General features: G+C 42.1%; 1 protein-coding gene and 2 long non-coding RNA genes across 5 annotated transcripts in view; all 3 read left to right on the top strand.

The window, feature by feature from the left end:
• LOC143724251 (protein NLRC3-like) overlaps nucleotides 1-23,064 on the top strand; it is a 377,548-nt gene that overhangs the window by 220,399 nt on the left and 134,085 nt on the right. The window contains exon 14 of one of the 3 annotated variants that reach the window (XR_013197294.1): nucleotides 12,404-12,949. The exons of the other annotated variants lie outside the window; for them this stretch is intronic. The gene's annotated coding sequence lies outside the window, so the exon portion shown is untranslated. Of the gene's footprint in view, nucleotides 1-12,403; nucleotides 12,950-23,064 lie in introns of those variants that run through there. 3 annotated transcript variants of the gene reach the window in all.
• On the top strand, nucleotides 18,263-18,579 carry LOC143724258 (uncharacterized). The gene is made up of 3 exons (XR_013197297.1): nucleotides 18,263-18,298; nucleotides 18,399-18,435; nucleotides 18,567-18,579. It is a non-coding gene; the product is annotated as an uncharacterized LOC143724258 (long non-coding RNA).
• Nucleotides 18,639-19,272, top strand: LOC143724259 (uncharacterized). The gene is made up of 4 exons (XR_013197298.1): nucleotides 18,639-18,718; nucleotides 18,805-18,857; nucleotides 18,937-19,002; nucleotides 19,085-19,272. It is a non-coding gene; the product is annotated as an uncharacterized LOC143724259 (long non-coding RNA).

Below are 23,064 nucleotides of genomic sequence, written 5' to 3'. Positions count from 1 at the left end.
ACAACCCTCTGGATTGAGCCGAGTAGGGGACATCTCTAGGGTCTTCAAGTGGGCACCTTCCGTCCTCAGTGTTTCGTCGACTAGCCCACGACACCTCAAGAGGGCTCGACAGTGACTCTGGCGTCCCAGAGTCACCCCCCTCCGTCCCCCACTCAACTCAGCCCAGCTTACTGACCTCTACTTCCCTCCTGCTGCTGAGACCTAACCACAATCTCACAATCTCTCCGCAACCCAACCATACGCGCCAACCCGTTTGACTAAGGCTGTCGAGCCCCACTGGTGCATTAATATGCAGTTTCAGTGGCAACGGTTCCGTATGGCATACCACTTACCGCAAAAACACAATATCTGCCCAACCACCCGTCATTCACGCAATATACACAGGAACGTAATGACTGTAAATACTATACAACCTATACAAATAAGCCAACAGACTCTTCAAATTTTTCAAGAATTTTACGAAACCGTAGCGTGGCGGCCTGTACACAGCCAGCTAGAATCTTTCCGTCTCAACCTAAGCCAGTTTCTGCTCCTTTCTGCTGCTTCAGATAAGTTCTTTACTGTGCGACGCAACACTTGGCCACTGAATCCGACGTCTCTGAGGAACCGGGTTGTAGAGTGTGCCACAAAACCTCGACAACCCACTTCCACTGGATAAACCTGGACTCTCCATCCTTGCTGTTCTGCTTCAGTGGCCAGATGAGCATACCGCAGTTTCTTCCTCTCATATGCCTCATCTACTGCATCCTCCCATGGCACTGTTAACTCTATCAGTTGAACAATGCGTGCTGATCCAGACCACAAAACAATATCTGGACGTAGGTTAGTGGTGGCAATCTCAGGTGGAAAAATAAGCCGTTGATCAAGATCAGCCAGCATCTTCCAGTCTCTAGCAGCTTCCAGTTGTCCTGGGCGAGAATTGGTGTTAACACCTTTTCTTGGTGGTTGCTCGCCTGGGCGGAGGAATATTGTCTTCTGCGTGTAATGTTTTGCTAGAACAGGTGGCAACTTATTGGTCATACTACGCTTGCCTTCCAATGCTAAAGCCAAACATCGCAGTACTTGGTCATGGCGCCAAGTAAACCGACCTTGGCTAAGAGCCACCTTACATCCTGTCAAAATGTGCCTTAATGTGGTAGGTGATGAACACAAAGGACAAGAGGGATCCTCTCCTACCCAGAGGTTTAGGTTCTGCGGTGATGGGAGAACATCATATGTTGACCTAATAAGGAAACTGATCCTACTCTCTTCCATTGACCAAAGGTCTTGCCAGCCCATCTTGCATTGTTCCACACTCTCCCATCTCATCCACTCTCCCTGCTTGGCCTGGGAAATGGCCTTTATACACCTCATCCTCTCCTCCTGCTTTCGCACCTCGTTGACTACCAGCTTCCTCCTTTGAGCTGGGCCTGCCTTGTGCCATTTAGGAGGAGCTAAACTGAGCCCAAAACCCCCTCTTCCATGCTGTACCTGTCCCACGATATCCCCAATTTGAAGGTCAGCCTTTGCCTCTACTACAGCTTTCTTTGCTGACCACTTTCAGCTTTTAACACAGGGGCTGCCTCCCTTACACATTTGTCGCGTGACTCTACTAAGGTCATTTCCAGTCTGACCTTGGCACATTTAAACTCCTCGGTTAAAGCAGAGACTAGCAGCAGCAATATTCCTTTACTATAAAGTCCCACTCTGCTGAGGCAGCGTGGAACTCCCAACCATTTCCTAATGTATGAACTTATTAACGCTTCCAGCTTATCCACTGTTGTCAAAGAAACCTCGTACACAGTCAGTGGCCACAGCAACCTCGGCAGTAGACCAAACTGAAAGCACCAGAGTTTTAGTTTGCCTGGCAGAGCACAGCTGTTTATGCTCTTTAACCCTTCCACTGCTTGTTGTCTAACTTCTCCCACTCGAACTGTGTCCTTTAGATCCCAATCGTACCATCTCCCAAGACTCTTCACTGGCTTCTCAGAAACTGTTGGTATTGCCTCACCATTAATGAAAAATGTTTTATCTACTACCTTTCCTTTAACTATCGAGATGCTCCTTGATTTAGAGGGCTTAAATTGCATTCGTGCCCATTCAATATTATCTGTTAACTTCCCCAATAACCGATTAGTGCAGGCTACTGTTGTAGTCATGGTTGTCATGTATGCTCTGATTGGTGGTAGTTGCATCCCAGAAGCCAAGCGCTCTCCTCCTACTACCCATCTTGATGCCCTAATGATTACTTCCATTGCCATGGTAAAAGCCAGTGGAGAAATGGTGCATCCTACCATAATTCCAACCTCTAAGCATTGCCATGCAGTGCTGAATTTTGGAGTTGAGAAACTAAATTGCAAATCTCCAAAATAGGCTTTCACTAAATTTGTTATTGACAAAATAAAAATCAAATGCTGCCCAAAGAAGCTCATGTGGCACTGAACCATATGCATTAGCCAAATCCAGGAATGTCACATGGAGCTCCTTCCTCTCCTTTTTAGCTGACTGAATTCGTTGCCAGATAACATTGATGTGTTCTAAGCATTCTGAGAACCCTGGAATGCCCGCTTTTTGAACTGTAGTGTCAATGAAGCCATTCTTTAATAGGTAGGTGGACAATCTCTGGGCAATAATGCTGAAGAAAATCTTACCTTCAACGTTTAATAGTGAAATAGGACGAAACTGACTGATGCTTGTAGCATATTTTTCTTTAGGTATAAAGACTCCACCTGCTCTGCGCCATGCTCTAGGTACAACCTGTTTTTCCCATGCCACTTTTATCAATTTCCACAGAATTCGCAGAACTCCTGAAGCACTCTTGTACACTCTGTACGGAACTCCATTAGGCCCTGGAGATGATGAAGCCCTTGCCTTTCTCACAGCCTGCTCTACCTCTTTCCACTTAGGTGCACAGACCTCCATTTGGTATTCTGGTGGGTTGATAGGTGGTATGTTTGATGGAATTGACATAGGCTCATGCCTTTTTGCATCTGTATGCATTTCCTCCAAATATCTCTCTAGCTCAACCCTAGATGCTTTTAAAGTGCCATTCTTCTCCCTGGTGAATAACTTCTTTACAAATTTAAATGGGTCTTTATAGAAATTAGCCCTCGCACGTTCCTTCTTTTTGTAGCGTTTCCGTAGGCGCTCAGCTCTGCGTAATGTTGCCATCTTATCTTTTATGGCCTTTTGTAAGAGATTGAGTCCCTCCTTCTGACTTTGTTCTGCTCTTTTCCATTGCTCCCTCAGCTGTCTCCTTTCTCTAACTAACCCTTGAATTTTCTGCTGCCGTCTAGACATTCCAGGAGTAGTTTGTACTTTTTCCTTCCTTTTTTCCACACCACTCTCTCACTACCATATGCGTAAATGATGTCCCCAAATTTATCCAGCTTCTTTTCAACTGTACCAGTTAATCTTTCCAATGCAAAGCATAGATCTGTGTTTACCGTGTCCCATGCAGTTTTCTCACAAGCTCTTGGCCATCTAACTCCAGGCCTATGCCCATTGAGGTTCTTTTCTCTCTTATGCTGGATAGTCTGACCGGGTTCACAAGTATGAATATGTCCATCACTAACTTTGCAAGCCCTCCTCTCCTCTATGACAGGGGTGCTGATATCCTGCGAACTGTGGTTTGCTTCCTGTCGCTGGATTTCATTCGACTGACTTGACTGACTCCGTAAGAAGTACTGATCAATGCGAGGCCCTTGTCCCTTCTCCCTCAAGCATTTCATTTTCCCTTGATGAACCTTCAAACCCCTGACCGTTGTCGCCTTGCTCCAGCCACAGACACAAACTTGGAGTTCAATGACTTTACTAACTGCAGATCTTGAACTAGTCTTACTCTCCATACTCATATCCGTTTCCATTCCTAAGTCGTTAACCATGTTGTCCAACATTGAGTCATCTTCCGCCCCCGCTCTTGCAGACTCTCGGGGTATTTTTCTCTTTAATTTCTCAGAAGCCTTGGGCGGGTGTCTCCAGCATCCTGTAAACACGGAGCTGGATACTGCCGACAAGGGTAGCTAACCCTTACCAGCCCCATTGGGGTCTCTTTCCTCCTGTCAGCTGTCTCTCCAGGCTGTCACAAGGTCTTTCCCTTGTTGCCAGCAGCACTATTCACCGCAGTCACTGGACGTATCCAGATCTTCATGATTTCCATTACAGGAGAGTAGATATGTATCAGTAGGAAGAGTATTAAACTGTGAAGCATTTAAAACTTTGTGGCTATAAAATTTTCATATACTGAAATCTGACAAATCTTTGCTTTGAAACAATACAGAAATGAGAACAGACTAAAAACAGCGTAACAAATGACAGTAAATCATTCTGACAGAGTTACAGTTATACTGGACTAATGGTACTTTTCACTAAATCTTTTTTTTATTAAGCAAAATGTGTATTTAGAGGTTGTAAACTACACTTTAAAATTCCTTAAAATAAACTGTCATTCATGTACAAGATTTTCTGATGATGAAAATGTGAAATCAGTCCATTTAAATGTCAACTTTTCTGTTGTTTCTATATTGATCCTATATATTAATCTACAGTGATAAGTTCACTTAATTGTGGAGTGAGGACAGATCCAGACTTGGATTGTAACTAGTCTCCTCAAATGCTCGTTTTGGATTATTCATATCATTAAGTTCCCTTCCAAGAACGGTCACTTCGTATTGAATAGGGAACGAGTATTGCGTAGCAAATACGCAGTGGGGAAACTCATTTTCCTCGAAATATTGAAGCAATAATGTGCACAGCAATGCGCAGCAAACACAGCAGCGCGTCTAGCTCGCTCATTGGCTGTGCTGCGGCAACTGCACATCCAGTGGCCGAGCGCCTCAGACACAAGAAACCAATCAAATGACTTGGCGCCGAGTACGTCAGAGCGCGCTTAAATGAGCGTGGCCTGAGCCTATAAATATCGCCTATTTCGGCCAGTATATTAGATTTACTCAACTTCAGTGACACATGTCCCTGATTCCTAGAAGCTATCGCCGTCGAACAGCCAGAAAAACACAGCTGGAGTATGCTTTATACAGCAGACAGCGTTTTTCACTCACCCTGAAGCGCTCCTCTTCTGTCGCTGCTCTCCTGTGGCCATCCGGCGAGACATCATTATATCCTTTACTGCTAGCTGTTGTGCTTGTACTCAGCTTTTGCAAAAAGAAAAATTTTCATCTAGGCGTTGTTGTTGTTTCACCATGGCGGTGCTTCAGGTGTTTCAGGCCAAGCTTCTCCAGGCAATGAACGTGTCCGTGCTGCGCGCTACGAAGGCTACTGCCCAGGCCATCGGCAAAGGTATGGCTAACCTTGTCGTGCTTGAGCGCCACCTGTGGCTTAACCTGACCGACATCAAAGAGGCAGATAGAACGGCGTTCCTCGACTCCCCTATCTCCAGCACCGGCCTCTTCGGCCCGGCTGTCAAAGGGTTTTCTGAGAGGTTCACGGAAGCACAGAAGTCTTCACAAGCCATGAAGCACTTCCTGCCGAAGCGCTCCAGCTCTGCCTCGAGTCATCAGAAGAGCACTCCGCCCCCGCAACCGGCGAAATCAGCTCCTCGGTTAAACCAGCCCCGCCCTGTGGCTGATAACCGAGGCCGATCCAGATCTGCCAATTGCAACCCGCCGGCCCACGTCCACGCATCGCCTTGGACCCTGGGCCGCCGAAGCCCTCCTAGCCGCGGGGGAAAAGAGAGAGGGTCTGAGTCTCGCGCTGGCCGGACCGCCCTCGAAAAGAGCTCGCCAAATTCTCACAGCTCACTGTTCAGCTCAGGCGGCTGGAGTCTCTCAACCTGTAGTGAATGGGCCCGAAATCTGTTAGCAAAAGGGGCGATCGAGTTGGTCCCCCCCGCGCTGAGTCAGTCAGGGTTTTACAGCTGTTATTTTCTTGTACCTAAGAAAGACGGCGGCGTTCTTCCCATTTTAGATCTGAGACATCTGAACAAAAGTACTTCGCACTTTTCGTAATCGTAACCTCGTACTTTCACGAAGTGCATGGACGCCGCGCTTTCTCCCCTGAGACAACGTGGAGTTCGCGTGCTGAATTATCTCGATGACTGGCTCGTCAGGTCTCAGTCAAAGACCGAATTACTGGCGCACAGGTCCATGATACTGGATCATTTGGGAAATATGGGTCTCATGATCAATTTTTCCAAGAGCAAACTGTCACCCAGCCAGAAACTAACCTTTCTGGGCACAGTTATCGACTCCGTGACAATGAGAGCGCAGCTTACACCAGAGCATGCGCTCTCTATTCAACAGCTGGTAGCCTCCTTCAGGACAGGTGCGCGAGTGCCCCTCAGAGAGTTTCAGAGGCTCCTCGATCTCATGGCCTCCACATCGTCAGTACTTCAACTGGGGTTACTGCATATGCGTCCCCTTCAGCACTGGCTGAAGCGCCGTGTGCCAGCCCATGCATGGCGGTCGGCCGCATGCACATAACGGTGAACCAGTGAGAGCCCTGGTCCCCTGGAAAGCCCAGGACTGGTACCAGTCGGGTGTGATTATGGGTGTGGTCCCCAGGAGGAGAGTGGTTTTCACAGACGCTTCCAACCAAGCTTGGGGAGTGCTGTACGAAGGCAGGCCTGCCTCCGGCTTCTGGTCGAAGCCGGAGAAGAGCTTACATATCAACTGCCTAGAGATGAAAGCAGTTTGGTTAGCCCTGAATGCTTTTCTGCCAGACCTCAAAGGACACTACGTCTTGGTCTGTACGGACAACATAAATCCTGTATGCCATAGTCAGGAAGCTCCTCCTTTGGGCGCATGCAAACCTGTGCTCCCTGAGAGCTGCGCATGTTCCAGGAGTCCAAAATGTCGGCGCGGACATGCTGTCTCGAGACAACACTCCCCCAGGCGAGTGGTCTCTCAACTCTCAGACGGTTCGTCTGATATGGATTGTGTTCGGCAGGGCAGAAGTAGACCTTTTTGCTTCAGAGAGCAACGCTCACTGCGCAACGTTCTTTTCGAAGAACAGGGACGCTCTGGCCCATCCATGGCCCAGACGCCCTCTGTATGTGTTTCCCTCGGTCTCTGTGATCCCTCAGGCCATCAGAAGGATCAGGGAGAGCGGATGCTCAGTCCTCCTAGTGGCCCCCCTCTGGAAATCTGAAATATTGGCCTAAATAGGCGATATTTATAGGCTCAGGCCACGCCCATTTAGGCGCGCTCTGATTTATTCGGCGCCAAGTCAGTTGATTGATTCGTGTGTCTGAGGGACTCGGCCTTTGGATGTGCAGTTGCCGCAGCACAGCCAATGAGCGAGCTATACACTCTGCTGTGTTTGCTGTGCATAGCTGCACTGTGTTTTAAATTATTGCTTCAATATTTCGAGGAAAAGGAGTTTCCCCACTGCATACTTGCTACGCAATACTCATTCCCTACTCTCAGGGAACCGAGGTTACATTAGTAACCTAGTACATTTCCATTATTTTGCTGGTGTATTAGTGACTGTATGGCATTAATTATTAATGATGCTTTTAACTCACACATGAACTGAACATGGATTTGAGTAATTTTCTCTTTCTGTCTTCAGTCTGAATAGATTAAGTATTACAGAGAAACAGAGTCTTATCCTGACTTCAGCTCTGAAATCAAACCCATCACACCTGAGAGAGCTGAACCTGAGCAGGAATAATCTAGGAGACTCTGCAGTGAAAAACCTCAGTGAGCTACTGATGAACCCACAATTCAAGCTGGAGAAACTACAGTTAGTATCATTATACTGTACAGCAGTGACAGTGTGATTAAAGTTTATTAAATTATACCGTAGGATTGCATCTTCTGGGTTCTCATTTATAAAACTGTGTGTAGGATCCTTATTAAAGGGTATGTGCGCCCGAAAGCCAGAAATGGCGTGTGCCCAAAAAATACTCACTTATAAAACCATGCGTACGCCAGAACATGCGCAAAATTCCCCATCGGTGACACCAAACTGCTCCATCTCAAATGTGCGTACGCACGGCTCAAGAGTTTGCGTGCAGGTGTGAACATTTTCCTTTCAAGTTTGTTTTTATAAATCACAACTTATAGGTTGGAAGTGGCGTACGCGTCTTTCGGGGCCAGTTTTGTGCAACGGTTATAAATGAGGCCCCTGCCCTTTGCCATTGATCAATATTAAAATAAGGTGTTGAACTAGTAAATAATTGCATTTAAAGTATTTGAAACAATGTACTGATTGTGTACATGTTGTTCTGCAGAAATATCATGAGATTTGCATCTGCTGCTGCAATAAACAAGAAAAAAAAAAGAAAGAATAAACAACGGTTTCCAGCAAACAGCTAGTGTGACACGATTACAAGCAGAATATGGGAACTATAGACTAAATGACCGACTATATGCTGTAGCTCTTTAACCCCTATAACCCCCCATGAAAAAAATCATAATCAAATTACTAAGCAACCACTGAATGGAATAACACAGAATATGTATCACTTCAGAGCTTAGAAATTCTGCTTTTTAATGCATCTGACCATTTCGATCAACTCTTGACGAGTTCTGAGTCGTCTCTGTAAACCGCAGTGAACCGCTGGCGACGCCACCTAGCTACGGGAACATTAATAATCATATTGTTCAAACTACTGCCTTGATCAACACAAAATTAGTGTCATTTCAAAGCTTAGAGTCTGAACTTTACAATGGATTATGTTGATTTTGGATTCAATATATTATTCACAGAGGAACAACAATTTTAATAATGCCTTCCAGTTGTCAAGGGCTAAACAAAAAGGCTAGCTTGTTTCCAAATGCGGTAACTTTTGATTACTTTATGCTACTGTATAACCACAAAATTTGATACAGATGCAGATCACATGTAGGGGAATAGGCTATATATTTTCCTCATACCTTATTTCCTTCCTGAGTTATTGCATGTAAAATACGAAAGATATGTAAAATTTCCCTTGAGCACACTTTTTTTGTCTTTTATCTGCAGTGTCTCAGCATGAGATTGTCCAAATGTAATTAAAAAAATATATATATATCTAAAACAGTTTTCTATCAAATGACACCTACCTTTTAACTCTCCCTGATTTAGTTTTTGAGTTTTGAGTCTTTACTTTTGTGTACGTCACTAAAAATGCCTTCAGGGCTTAAAGGGTTAATAAGATGTTCATCATTGATCTGAGTAATTTTCTGTTTCTGTCTTCAGTCTAAGTAATTGCAGTATTACAGAGAAACAGAGTCTCATCCTGACTTCAGCTCTGAAATCAAACCCATCACACCTGAGAGAGCTGAACCTGAGCGGGATTAAACTAGGAGACTCAGCAGTGAAAAACCTCAGTGATCTACTGATGAACCCACAATTCAAGCTGGAGAAACTACAGTTAGTATCATTATACTGTACAGCAGTGACAGTGTGATTAAACTTTACTGTTTAGTTTAAGTTACACTGATTATACCGTAGGATTGCATCTTCTGGGTTCTCATTTATAAAACTGTGTGTAGGATCCTTACTATAAGTGTATGTGCGCGAAAGCCAGAAATGCCAGTTTAAACCAAAACACTTTTAGTCTGTGTTCACATTATATTTGTGTAAAATTCTTCACCTCAATGATTTGTTTGTAAGATAATCTCTCTTCCTCTGTTTGTCTTTCTAGCCCGGCATTACAGATGTTTCTTCTTTAACTCAGTCTTTGACTAACTCAAAAGCACTGCAGTTTTTAAAAGAGCTTGATCTGAGAGACAATAATATAGGAGACTCAAAGCAGCGGCTCAGAGACGTGCTACGAGACTCAAACTGTGACCTGAGGTGAGGAAACATCACTTTATGATATTAAAGAGATCTTCATTTACCTCTGATATCTGAACAAACATTTGTGAAAGGAAATTATCATTAAAGGGATAGTTCACCCAAAAATGTAAATTCTGTCAGTATTTACTCTCCCTCATGTTGTTCAAACCCGTAAGACCTTTGTTCATCTTCGCAACACAAATTAAGTTATTTTTGATTAAATCTGAGAGCTGTTTTACTCCTCCATAGGCTTCTAAGGGATTGAAACTTGCTGGCCCAAAAAAGTTATTAAAGACATCGTTAAAATAGTCCAAGTGACTACAGTGGCTCAATCTTAAGTTTATCAAGCGAGGAGAATACTTTTTGTGCGCAAAAACAAACAAAAATAACGACTTTTTTTCAACTATTCATTTCCTTCTCTGTGGGCCTCGACTGAGTTCACTAGTGTAACAGCGCAGCGCTTCTGTTTTGTACGTCACACGTAGGCTCACTATTGGCCTACGCTGGTCATGTGTGTGATGCGTATGACGTACAACACAGACGCACTATGCTATTACAGTAGTTCACAGCTCACATGAGAAATGTCTCTGTCTCTAGTGTGTTTTTACTGTGACAAGCAACACGTCTAAAGGTGCTCCGATTGATCGGTCGCCGATCATAATCGGCCGATAATTGCTTTGGGATGTTTGATCGGCGGTCTCTATAAAGGCCGATCCAGAAAAGCCGATCAGATGACGCAAAATTCACAAGACAAATTTTTACGCCCTGGTAAAAATGGCTTCACCGGTCTGGCAATTCTACAAGGAGTGTGAAAAAGACAATTCATTAGCAATCTGCAATGTGTCTACCATGCCGCTGCCCTCTTGTCAAACTGTGCAGCCTCTCTCAACCCGTAAATGAATCCATCGATCCACAAACTTTGTTTGAGTTCTTGAATGGTCTAGTGGGAGATCTTTTGCCAAGCGTGTCAGAGGTTACGGGTTCTAATCCACACTCGTATAGTTTTTTTTTTCTCTCATCAAAACTGAATGTTCATCGGTGGTTACAGTCTATATCAAGCAGGGACACGTTTGTGTGCATTTTATTTTGTGATTTCACCGGAATGAATAGAGTCTCCACAACGGCAATAGATTAAAGCGCACGTCCGAGTGAAGACTGCGCGAGCCGCAAGAGAACACTGTATCCATGCAACCGTTTGCCGCGGAAACGAGCGCTCCGCTTGATTTCAAAAACAACACATTTTAGCGCTAGATCTCTTATTTAATAGCAAACTAAATGAATGATCTGCTAGATAACTGGAGATGTTTTATTTTTTGTATTAGGTACATCCGTGCCTCAATGTTACAAAAAGTGGTGGGGGACAATATCGACCCTGAGAAAAAGTGGTGGGACACGACTTCACTGGATCTAAACAAATCAATCTAACCACAGATGTGACCAGTAGTGGTGGCTTTCTTAATTTATTTAAAATAAATAATAAGCTTTGGGAGAGAAATGAATCTAATAATCTCTATCCCCACTCTCTCTTTCTCTACCTCACTCTTCCTCTCTAAATGCCCACAAAATCTGACTGAGCATCCCAGAAAAAAAGCAGTTATAGATAGATACAGATATGGAAGTTGTTAGTTATTTGTATTTTTTGTTGCTGTGCACTTAACTACCTGTGGTCCTTTAAGTGTATTAGAAAAACTGATGGCTGACTGACTCACAACATTATTTTGGCTATAGCCTTTTTTGTTGCAGTTTTTAGTTTAAAGTATAGTCTAAAGCTAAATTTAAAGACTCAGATGTTCTGTCTTTTATCTTTTTTTATTTTATATTCTACAGGAAAGTTGTATTTGTCAAGCCCTAAGCTGTTCCTAATAACCAAGCACAGGCTGCTAAGTTAATATGCTGGACATGTTGCTTGCAAATAAATACACAGGTGTCAATTCATGATATGTTGTCTTCTCTTAATTGTAATAATGTACATTGTTGTTGAATATAGTTTAATAAATAATGCTACATGATAAATAGAAGGCTTCAAATAGACCCTGTGATCGGTATCGGGTGATACAGCTTCCAGTAATTGGTGATCGGCCCACTACTCTACACTTACTTTACTCTCAGTTATTTACTAAGACCTTTCAAACATGTTTAAACTAGAGGACAAACGGCTTTAACTTGTGGAAATTTAACTGAAAGGTTTTAACTGAAAATAACATTTGTATTTTCTCCCTGTGGTTTCTTCCATACGCCGTACACTCATCAGTGTGTGTTTCTCCTTTACAGAGACTCAATAGGAGTCGCAGGTCCTTCTGCACTCACACCAACACAAACACACACACATATCAACCTCAGTCATGTTTTACATCTATTATACTTAACTCAAATATTGTTTGAGAAACATCTCTGCAAGATAATGTGAACTGATTACAAGAATGTAATGTAACATATTTTATAGGTTTTCTTTTTTTGTAAAAAAAATAAGTAATTTTCACTTTGTTCCACTGAACACTGATTGTTCTCTCTTCTGGTTTCATCTTACAGAGTAGATGAAGATCGATCACCAAGCGTCACTAATTAATCATTACATCAGTTTACATCTGTGAGACGGAGATGAGAGGATCAGGAACCATCAGGAGATCCACAGAAGAGCCTCATTACTGTCTTTGAGGAGAAATAAATGTGTGATTAGAGAGTAATTTTGTGTTTCATACAGGTGGAAGAGACTTAATTAAATAATGCAGCATATGTGTTAGCATGCGTATTAGAAACATGTGATATTGAATGATTAATGTTGGTTTAGTATTCAGCCAAATGATGGTTTAGTTTTATTTAAAGGAGGAACAGAGGAAGCAGCTCAGATGAGTCTGTCTGCAGAAATCTTCTAATATAATAATGTCTGGATTGAACTCATACATAATGATTAAAATGTTTCTTATCATAAATGTGATTGTCAAGTATAGCACATACATGTATCATATGATATAAAGTCTACAATGTGAAAATTGCATGTTAAGGATATTTATATATACTTTTTCCCTTTCATTTTATGCATAGAATATATTTGTTGGTTTGTTAGTATTTTATTTTATATTAAGTTAGTGTCTCTTCTCTACAGACCAACTAAACATTTTTACTAGTTAGCAGCATTTTGTACCTTTCACTTGATCTGGTCTAGATTGTCCAATGCATTTTGTTTAGAAATTATAATCTTCTCTTTCACCACATGTATCTTCACATGTAAATAAAATAATATATAGTTGAGAGCAATTGTTATTGTTTGAAAAGTTCACTTGCCTGTTGTAAGTATTATTAAGTGAAGTTCACAGTGTAATTTGGGGAGGAGTGAGCCCATCTAATGTTTAAATGAGCAGCGGGAGCATATAAGCAGCGCTCAGCTTGCTCTGGCATCAGCTGTTCTGGCACTGCGCCGCCACACTTCACCCACAGCATCTTCAGCTCGACGCGCTGGTGCCGCCGTTCTCCTCCACACGTCTACAGAACCACAGCAGCAAAACACTCTTTTTAAATTCACTGTAATGGGGGCCGATTCTCCCTTTTCCTCGTGGCTTTTTACAGAGCTATAAAATAGCGCTACAGCTCTCATTCAGCTATATCCAGATCTCAAACTTACTACCAGAAGATATTAATTCTGCCACGTGGAAACTGAACAATTTCACATCGATTAAATCCTTAAATTGGAAGAATTCAATGCTAAAACAAAAATCTGCAGTCGTCATCGTCAGCCTTGACACACTCTACTTCTCCTCATCAAGGCTCTCTCACGGGCCGAACGTCACGAGCTTCACCTCTGCATCTCCGCTTCCACGCAGGGGACGCTGATTACATCATCAAGGTTTCTGCAACACTTCAGCGGCGCCGCACTGGCCGTACTCGTGCCTGAGAAGTCACCCTGTCATTGCCGTATACACTGTACGTGAGTCAATCGATGAGCCAATTTCAGCGAGCTACTTCTTTTGAAGCGTCCGCGCGGGCTCCAAACATCGGTTCAAATCAGTACAAAGAATCCCACTGAACTTAATCCACCAATAGGCTCTCGTATTATCGTGTGACTCGCACACTGAATGGTAAGACTGCATTAAGCAATACTGGGGCTGCGTTCCAGTCCACTTTTAGACACGCACTTGCGAACTTCCCCTCGGGGGAATCCCAGACGCCATATTGAAGTGCGTTCCACTTCGTGAAGTGGACGAGGGAAGTTTATATGGACAGACCCTCGTTCCCTCGATTTTGACCGAGGGAGCGAGTCTACTTCATATGTATGATATTGTGTTTTGCGGTAGGTGGTATGCCATACGGAACCGTTGCCACTGAAACTGCATATTAATGCACCAGTGGGGCTCAACAGCCTTAGTCAAACGGGTTGGCGCGTATGGTTGGGTTGCGGAGAGATTGTGAGATTGTGGTAGGTCTCAGCAGCAAGAGGGAAGTAGAGGTCAGTAAGCTGGGCTGAGTTGAGTGGGGGACGGAGGGGGTGACTCTGGGACGCCAGAGTCACTGTCGAGCCCTCTTGAGGTGTCGTGGGCTAGTCCCACTTCAAGGTGCCCACTTGAAGACCCTAGAGATGTCCCCTACTTGGCTCAATCCAGACGGTTGTCACGCTGGTCCACTAGGGAGACCACACTGTAGTTGCAGCCGTCGTGTGTGCTGACGCGCCAAGTACACTGCAGTCGTTAACGCCGGACAGAAGGGGAGTCACACCACCATATGGAAAGAAGCGTAAATGGGTGAAGCATAGTTTACGGTAAAGCTACGTCTTAGTGTTGCTTATCTTGGCGAAAGCAGAGTACAAATCAGCATGAAGTTTTAACATCTACTCTCGTGTAATGGAAATCGTACACTTCAGGCAGCTCCATATACCTCAATGCAACACGATTGTGATGTCACCGCAGATCTCGTCTAATCATCACCACCAAAAACAACTCTATGATATATGATTTAGAATTTTTTATATAAAACAACCCAAACACACCTATATTCATTTGGATGCTGCATTAAACAAATTCTTAAAGGGAAAAAAATGTTAAATAATAAATCAACTCCATAGCTGATTCCAAGTGATCAAGGGCTTCGGACGTTCCAGTTCAGCCCAATGCAGTTTCCGCCAGTAGTGGGCACTCGTGCAACGTAAGCAATGACGCACATCCGAGTGAACGAGATGGAGGGAAGTTAGCGAGTGAAGGGCATGTCAATTTTGGACTGGAACGCAGCACTTGATCAATTGACCCTTCGCTAAGACACGCCCGAAATCCGCTACTGGTGGTTGGTGTCTTAGCAACCGTAACTAGGCGCGGGAGGTCTGGCAAGCTTTCAAGCGAGGGAAACATGCCGAAGCGTTGTGCGTATGGATTGTGCAAATCTGATACCCGGTATCCTAAAAGTTTGGATGGGGAGTGGAATTTTTTTCCTTCACGAAAATCTAAAAGCCAAGGGGAGAAATGATGTGCGTGGATCCAGCAGTGTGTGAGACCCCATTCACAACTACATGTCCACAGGATTAACATAAATGACGGTCCTTTGTTCATAATGCATATATTTTAACGTAAAATAAGACGATTAAAGACAAGATATACTTTAAAATATATTTCAGCATTTTGTTAATCGACGGCCTACTAACGTTACCCCTGACTGAGTAACTTTAACCCAATCCGATCGCGGCTCTCCCGGTGTTAGTGTTATTCCACAAGATTTATGGATAAGCTGTTTGATTTATAATTATTAGATTATTTTCACATTTCACTTACCCTGCTGTGCACGAACATAGCTGTTCCTCAATTTGTGTGTTTCCCATTTGAATGGTCAGCGTATGAGGCGGCTGCTGCTTGCGCTGGGACTATAGGCTTTAGCTTCAATTTTTATGGAATTATTCTCTAATCGGTTGCCTATTATGTCGTGGATATCCTCGAATGCATACTGCAGTCCCTTTTGTCTTGCTTACTAATTATCTCATTGGGAATGTCTGACACCGGTGCATACACACTGTAATAGACGTGCCAGACGCGAAAGCTTGTCAGGCGTAGCAACAGTAACTAGGGAGGGCGGGGCTTAGCGAAGGGTCAATTGTAGTGTGTCGTTATGTTGCACACAAAAGAGGCTGCGTTTTCTGGTGGCACATATATGTTTTATTTTTGTCACACGCTGTAATCTGCAAATTCAACAAAGACAACAATAAATTAGTTTTTGTTTCAAAGTGTTGAAGTAGCTGTCAGTGTGACTTCATGTCAAAAAGTGAAACGCCCTTTCAAGTAGTGATGGCAATTTCAAAACACTCTTCATGAAGCTATGAAACCTTTACGAATCTTTTGTTCTGGATCAATGGTTCGGACCATCTATCAAACTGCCAGAGTCACGTGAGTTCAGTAAACGAGGCTTCATTACGTCATAACTGTTTCAAAACACTTCGAAATTTCAATGGTTCACCGCTGAGGGCGATGATCTCTGTCAACCCATGATCATGAGGAGTCACAGAACAAATGAACAAGTGTCTCAGGGTTTTACCTGATCTCTGATCAGTTTCATACATTTGTAGACGTTTTAATTAGACATTACAATAATTAAAATTAATAATGGTAGTTAATAGTCTTTTATTGGCCTGTTTAGCTGAGCCATTCATAGAACAAACACAACATACCCTGACAATTGATAAAAGAACATATAGACACTTGATAATCTTATTAGATGATTATATCATTGCATTTAAAAGATTTTACTTAAAAAGAATTAGCAATAGATTTGTAAAAGTTGTTTTATGCATGTTTGGGCCGGGTTTTTGTTGCATTTACACTGTTCTGGCCACTAGGGGTCACCGTGAGACTGTGTTGGGTTGTTCGAAGCCTCGATTATTTTGCAGAATTTGGATCAAATATTTTAAAGCAGATTTCTAGTTCCTATCATCCTTTTCTGCTTACTGTTAAAGGAGAGTTAATGTTAAAATAGCATCATTCGTGTTTTCGATCAAGAAGATTAATATATAGATAGATTGGTTAGTGTTTAATGACATTATGTTGGGGTTTTCTGGTATACATTATTGTTGTTAAACATTTTAAAACAGTTGACATTAATATTGATTATAGTCACTCTTACAGCATGATCAAATCCTTGTTGGCCAAACAAAATTAATCTCCACTTAATCTTTAATATTAGGCCACTTTTACGACAGAAATGCTACAGCCACTAATTCTTGAGCAAGAACATTTGGACATTCAGAGATGAAGTTTCACACGTGTAAATAACAGCGCAACAAAAAGCCGTCAGACTTTAAATGTTTTCCCAAATGCGCGTTATTGGAAACCCAAACAGCGCGAAGACTGAGTTTGTGTAGAGCTTCATCTGATGTGGATGCAGCCACTCGGAGACGCTGTGTCCTGCACGCGTGTAAATGATTAAAGCGTTGGACTCGACCCACAGCGCATAGCCTATATTTATTTAACCCCTTTAACCCCGAAGTGTACACCCCCGCGGAAAAAAATCATAATCAAATTACTAAGCAACCACTGAATGGAACAACACAATAGGTATCATTTTAAAGCTTAGAAACTCATCTTTTCAACCCTCTGGGGTCTGAGGTGTTTTTGGGGCCCTTGAGATGACATGCACTGACATTTGTGCTTATTTCAGCAACTTGCAACATACCACTGGCCAACATGTAATTTTGCTGTATTCAGCACAAACTCTGCTACAATAATATGTGAGCAAAATGGATGTACATGTTTGCATTTTATAGAAAATAAATATTATGCGTGGTCAGTAAGTTTTGGGGAAAAAATTGTCACCGCAATAAGGCCATATAACACCTACTGAATTATTGTCCACAAGACTTTTGAGTTACCATTCTTGTAGGCTAGAATTTTTACTACAAAATTATGTGAAAATTATTCTGACCACTCTTTCACAAACAACAATATAACGATTTAAATTTTGTAAGTCAGTTTTTGTGTCAGCACTGCTGTATGCGTGGGAGTGTTGATGGCCATGAATATTAATGTGATTCACACCAAGGGAGACAAAAGACACTCCCCCAATGTCTAATGCCCCATCAAGGTGCTGTGAGGCAGCCTGAACAAAGAATGACAGGAGATTCAAATGTTTTAATCTTTTAAAAGTTTTATTTTTAAAACTTCATGCTGAAGTGTACACAGAAAAGTCCACGGTGTATCCATTCGATGAGTCTGCAAGAACAAACAACTTGAAACCCCACCAGGGGGTTGTTCCACAAAAGAAGCTTAGAAAAGCGGGGATTAAGCTCCAAAACCCGACTTGAATTAACCTAACAAATCAGTTGGGGCTTAGGCGGTTTCATAAAAGGTAATTCAAGTTCACGCAATCTCACTAATTTGAACCAGGTTTATCTAGTCTAGATAATTGCGCGTGCACGCTATTCTTAAGAAGCCCTGATGGTGGAGCATAGATTCATCAATTTAACATGGCAACTAAAGGGAAAGAGAGAGCAGTGATGTTCACCGCAACTGAGCAGCAATTACTTCCCGAATCTTACGAAGAATTTAAACATGATTACAAAAAAAGGAAATACCGCAGCAATTAATAAAACGAGAGCAAAAGGCTGGCAGGAAATTGCTGATCGTCTCAATGCGTAAGTAGCAATTAATGTAGGCCTACATTACTATATTTTATTAAAGTTAAATTAAATGTTTGTCACAATACATTGAAGTGTGTGTGTGTAACTCTTACAGCAGCAAATTAAGTGAAGAAAAAAGAACATGGCAGCAGGTGAAAATAAAAGATAAAAATATAGTTCAGAATGGTAAGTATTAATTATAAAGTATAAATCTATATAAGTACTTAAGCATAACCAGCTTGATGTTACAACTGTCCAGTCTCATGATGTTTAATAATTGCAGCTGCCAAAAAGAAGAGTGAGGTTGCTGGCACTGGGGGAGGGCCACCAATGCCAACTTTACTCCTGCAGAGGAGCTGGCATTAGACCTGAATAAAGGGAGGCCTGTCATTGAGGGAATAGAGGGGGGAACCGCATCTGGATCCATTCCATCCAGTATAAGAGATCACTACTTAAAGGTATTTTGTTTATTTTATTTATTTTTATTCTTGCATTCCTAACTAAATCTTTTTGTTTTATAGTGATGCCAAATTCTGTGTGCTTTCTGGATCCACCAGACATCATGCTGAACCCTGTGAGTATGACAGTATGAGTTTAAAGCACTGATTTGTCAAGTGGTGATTTATTAAACCAAGTTTAATAAATGGTTTTAGGTTGAAGGCCCATCTACAGTTGAGGAGGATGAGGAGACTTTGTCAGTATGTTCAAGGAGGCCTGAGGTAGGCACAGTTTTGCACATTATATATTTAAAAGCATACCTGTGAGGTGCTAAATTGTGTGTATTTCCATTATTGGCAACAGGATGCTGACACCCTTCTAGAGCCCTCTCAGTCTGGGACCACATGTGACCAAGTGAGTATTAAAAAATTACAAAAAAGTGCCAAGAGCACTAGATCAAATTGAAAAAACTTACATTTCTGTTCCTACAAAACCCAGAACATAAAGGGAGTCTGCAAAAGGTATCTCCTGAAACAAATGGAGGCCATAGATACTGAAATCCAATATAAAAAACTCAAGATGAGAAAGTTAGAGCTGGAAATCCAACAGCTTGAGAAAAATGCAAGTAGAACTGCCATATTTAAACAATGACACATGACCTTTTTGTTTTTGACCACATTTAATTGTATCTTTTCACCCCCAACAGCCAGCTTCAACCTAAATAAAATAAAAAAATTAAATATGACTTGTGTGTCTGGTAAATTAAGGGGAAAGTGAAAACTTTTAACATGGTTTGGACCGTATTAACCAAAATAATTATTGCCATAACTGTCTCTTATAACCCTGCCTATTTCATTGTCATCAAAAATGCCTTGCTCAACAACCATCCTTGGTTGCCTCTCTCTCCTCAGACAGGCAATGTTATGTAGCACAACACATGCAACTACAATGTCACATGCCCTTTTTTCATTGTTGGACTGATAGTAGTTACATTAAATAAAATGGCAGCATGCCAGAGAGTCCGATGTAATATCATCACATTCCCAGTGGGTGACAGAGTGACTGCCTGTTGCTCGCCTGCTTGTTTGCCTTGGCTCTCTTCAGAACAGGTGCTTGGACATGTTCATTGTCACATCTGTTATAAAAAAGAAAAAGTGTGAGCATGCTGATAACACAATCAAAGAAACTATTATTATCATTATCAATCACTAATGGCCATGGAATCTCTATTCTATAATTACATGGAATAGAGATGATGTATGTAGAGCGACAGAAAGTAGACGAGGAAGAATTTGCCAACCGCCATTAAATCCTAGAAGTAGAAGACGAGGAAGACGACGATGGGTCAGAGATTTACGTGTACACGATGGCGTGTATCTAATGGCCGTTTCACACCGCATGCGTGAGCAGCGCGTATTTTTTTCGGCGTGCATGTTAATCAATGAGTGCATTAACACCGGGAGCAGCGTCGAGCAGGAGCGGCGCGTGAGCAGCAGTGGAGCGGGGGTTTCGGCGTCGAATCTGTTTTTGCTGCACTTCTCCACGCTATTTTAAAGTGAAAGCACACTTTTGATGGGACAAAAATAAATATGATTTCACACAAAAAGTGCCCAAAATGCACAGAATAAGCATGTCAAGTGAGTTTTAACAAGAACTTGAGTAGGCAAATAAAAGAAAATAAAGACTCAAAAATATTTATAGAAGATTTAGGCTACCCGGTAAAAACTTGTTTTTAATTATTCAGTTTGGGTGAAAGTTGTGTATTATATATAAAAAAAACTTAGTAAACTAGCCAGAAAATATATATAAATGTTCTTTTAGTTTATGTAACACACAGACAGCTACAGGCTAGCACAACCCAAATCAAACCCGAGTGTGCGTTTTATTTTTTTATCCGCGGAGTTGCAGTCTTGTAAACATATCGAAAGTATGACTGAAACTAATAGATTGGAGACATTTTCTGGGTTGTTTTGTTGTTTAACATTTATATGTGAATGTTGTACACCTCCCCATTACAAACTTTCAAGACTATCAATGTTATAAAATGACCAACTTCTATAAACAAATGTATAGTTGTCTTTGTAAAGAATTGCTCGCTTGTATGTAACTTTGGAGCCGCTGCTGTGACACTGTACAAACGCTTCCAGTGTGAATACCCTCGTGCGTCTGCAGCTGCAGTGGCGATGTAGTTACGCTGACGCGCTGCTCAAATGCCGCTCACGCTTGCGGTGTGTAACGGCCGTAAAGGCTGCATCGAAAGGTAACTTCGCGTCTGCTGCCATGTTGGATCCATAGGTATAAACAAACTGCTTCGGTGTGTCGCATAGACGTCGTCATCGTCTTGCTGCTCCCTCCCTGATCTGTGATTGCTTCCCTAGATGAGGCGAAAATTTGGTCCATGGTATCCAGACTACCTAATAGCGTGAATAAAATCACGCTGCGGCAAGGTAGTATGGGGAATTCCAGGCTAATTTTCACCCAAAACAAAAAATGGTTTTAAGCTAGTTATTCAAAAATATTTTGCTGTAGTGTGTCAGTAGGAACTATCAGTTTACATTTACACAGATTTATTTGAGATATTTGTATGCACAAGTCTGACAACTGGTATGATCTGATCTCACCTTCATTGAGTCTGTCTGTGATTACATGAAGAAACAGAAAAAAACTGAGACAGACTAAATACAGAAGAACTGCAGCAATGTCTCCAAGACGCTTGACGAAACCTTCCTGCAAAGCTACAGTACTGTGACAAGTTTTAGGCACATAGGCACAAGGGCTGTAAAGTCAGGATGCTATAAAAAAATTATGTCAAGAATATATTTTATTTATCAATTAACCTCTATTAAATAAATCAAATAAATATTTGGTGTGATAACACTTTGTGTTTAAAACGGCTTTTGTCCAGGTACACTTGCACAGTTTTTCAGTTAGATTTACAGGAAGGGTTCTTTAAGCATCTGAAAGACGTTTCCGCAGTTTCTTCATGTAGCCTAATCCCAGACATACTCGCTGATTTGTTGTCAGACTCTATGTGCATATATAAATCTTACTGGATTATAACAATTAATGGCAAAATGAATGTGTGGAAACGTAAAATGACATTTCCTTAAGGACACATTACAGCAAAATATATAAATAACAGGCTTAAAACATTTTTACGGGGTGAAAATATTAAAGTGCCTAACACTTCTGCATAGTACTGTACATTTAATTTCAATACATGTACATACCAGAGGAGTTTTCCATCATAACGAAACTCAAACAAGAATACTTTGAGGGCGTCATGATATATTCTTTGCCTCCGCTCACATTCTTCTTTGCTTATGAGGTCTCCTCTGTATTCCAGCAGAAAATCTCCCTTTTCAAACTCAGTGCAACTGAAAACACCTCTCCCTAAACAACAAGAGAGAATAAGTAAAATCATCACTGTAAATAGCATATAATGTGAAAAAAAACTCACTTATTTAACTGACCTTTATAATCATTAATAAATCTGCCATCAAGCCCTTCTTTGTCCTTTTTTAGAAGGGAAAACTGTATGGCCTCCTCCAGAGGCTTTGGCTTTCTCTTTCGCCTTTTAACTTCAGCCATTACGGTATCTGATGTGTCTGCTGTCACAGAAAAAAAAACCTCAGTAATTGTGAATATTGCATTTCATTTGCAAGTTTGTTTTCAGTATAAACATTGACAGTTCTATTGTTATAGAATATGTTATTACATTCAGGAGTCACAATAGCGCATCTTGAACAATCTCTTTAATACCCAGCAGAACTACTCGGTTACTCACGTAACCTCAGTTCCCTGAGTTAGGGAACGAGTATTGCGTAGCTATACGCAGTGGGGAAACTCCTTTTCCTCGATTTACTGAAGCCTTTATGTAAAGCGCATTTGCAGCTGCACAGCTAGAACATGAGCGTCTGGCTCGCTCATAGGCTGCGCTGCGGCAACTGCACATCCAATGGCGCAGGCGCCTCTGACGTGCAACCAATGAGATCACTCTGCGTCATACACGTCAGAGCCCGCCAAGGGGGCGTGACCTCAGTCTATAATAGTCCCCGAATTCGCCATTATAGCAGGTTTAACGACTGAAGCGACAACTTGCCATGTTACTATAGTGCGGCTGGCTACGCAATACTCGTTCCCTAACTCAGGGAACTGAGGTTACGTGAGTAACCGAGTAGTTCCCTTTCGAACGGTCACTTCGTATTGCGTAGCTATACGCAGTGGGGACGCCATGCAAAACGCCGCACTGAGTAACTGGCTGCCACTGCAACTCAGGCCCCTGAGCATACAGAACAAGCCATAACCGCATAATTATGTATAAATAGACCGAACACCGTCAG

Source organism: Siphateles boraxobius, unplaced genomic scaffold (genome assembly GCF_051911475.1).
Source record: "Siphateles boraxobius isolate OS27281-9 unplaced genomic scaffold, OSU_SipBor_1 70, whole genome shotgun sequence".
NCBI classification, from domain to species: Eukaryota; Metazoa; Chordata; class Actinopteri; order Cypriniformes; family Leuciscidae; genus Siphateles; species Siphateles boraxobius.
This window is presented reverse-complemented; position numbering and strand designations above follow the sequence as displayed.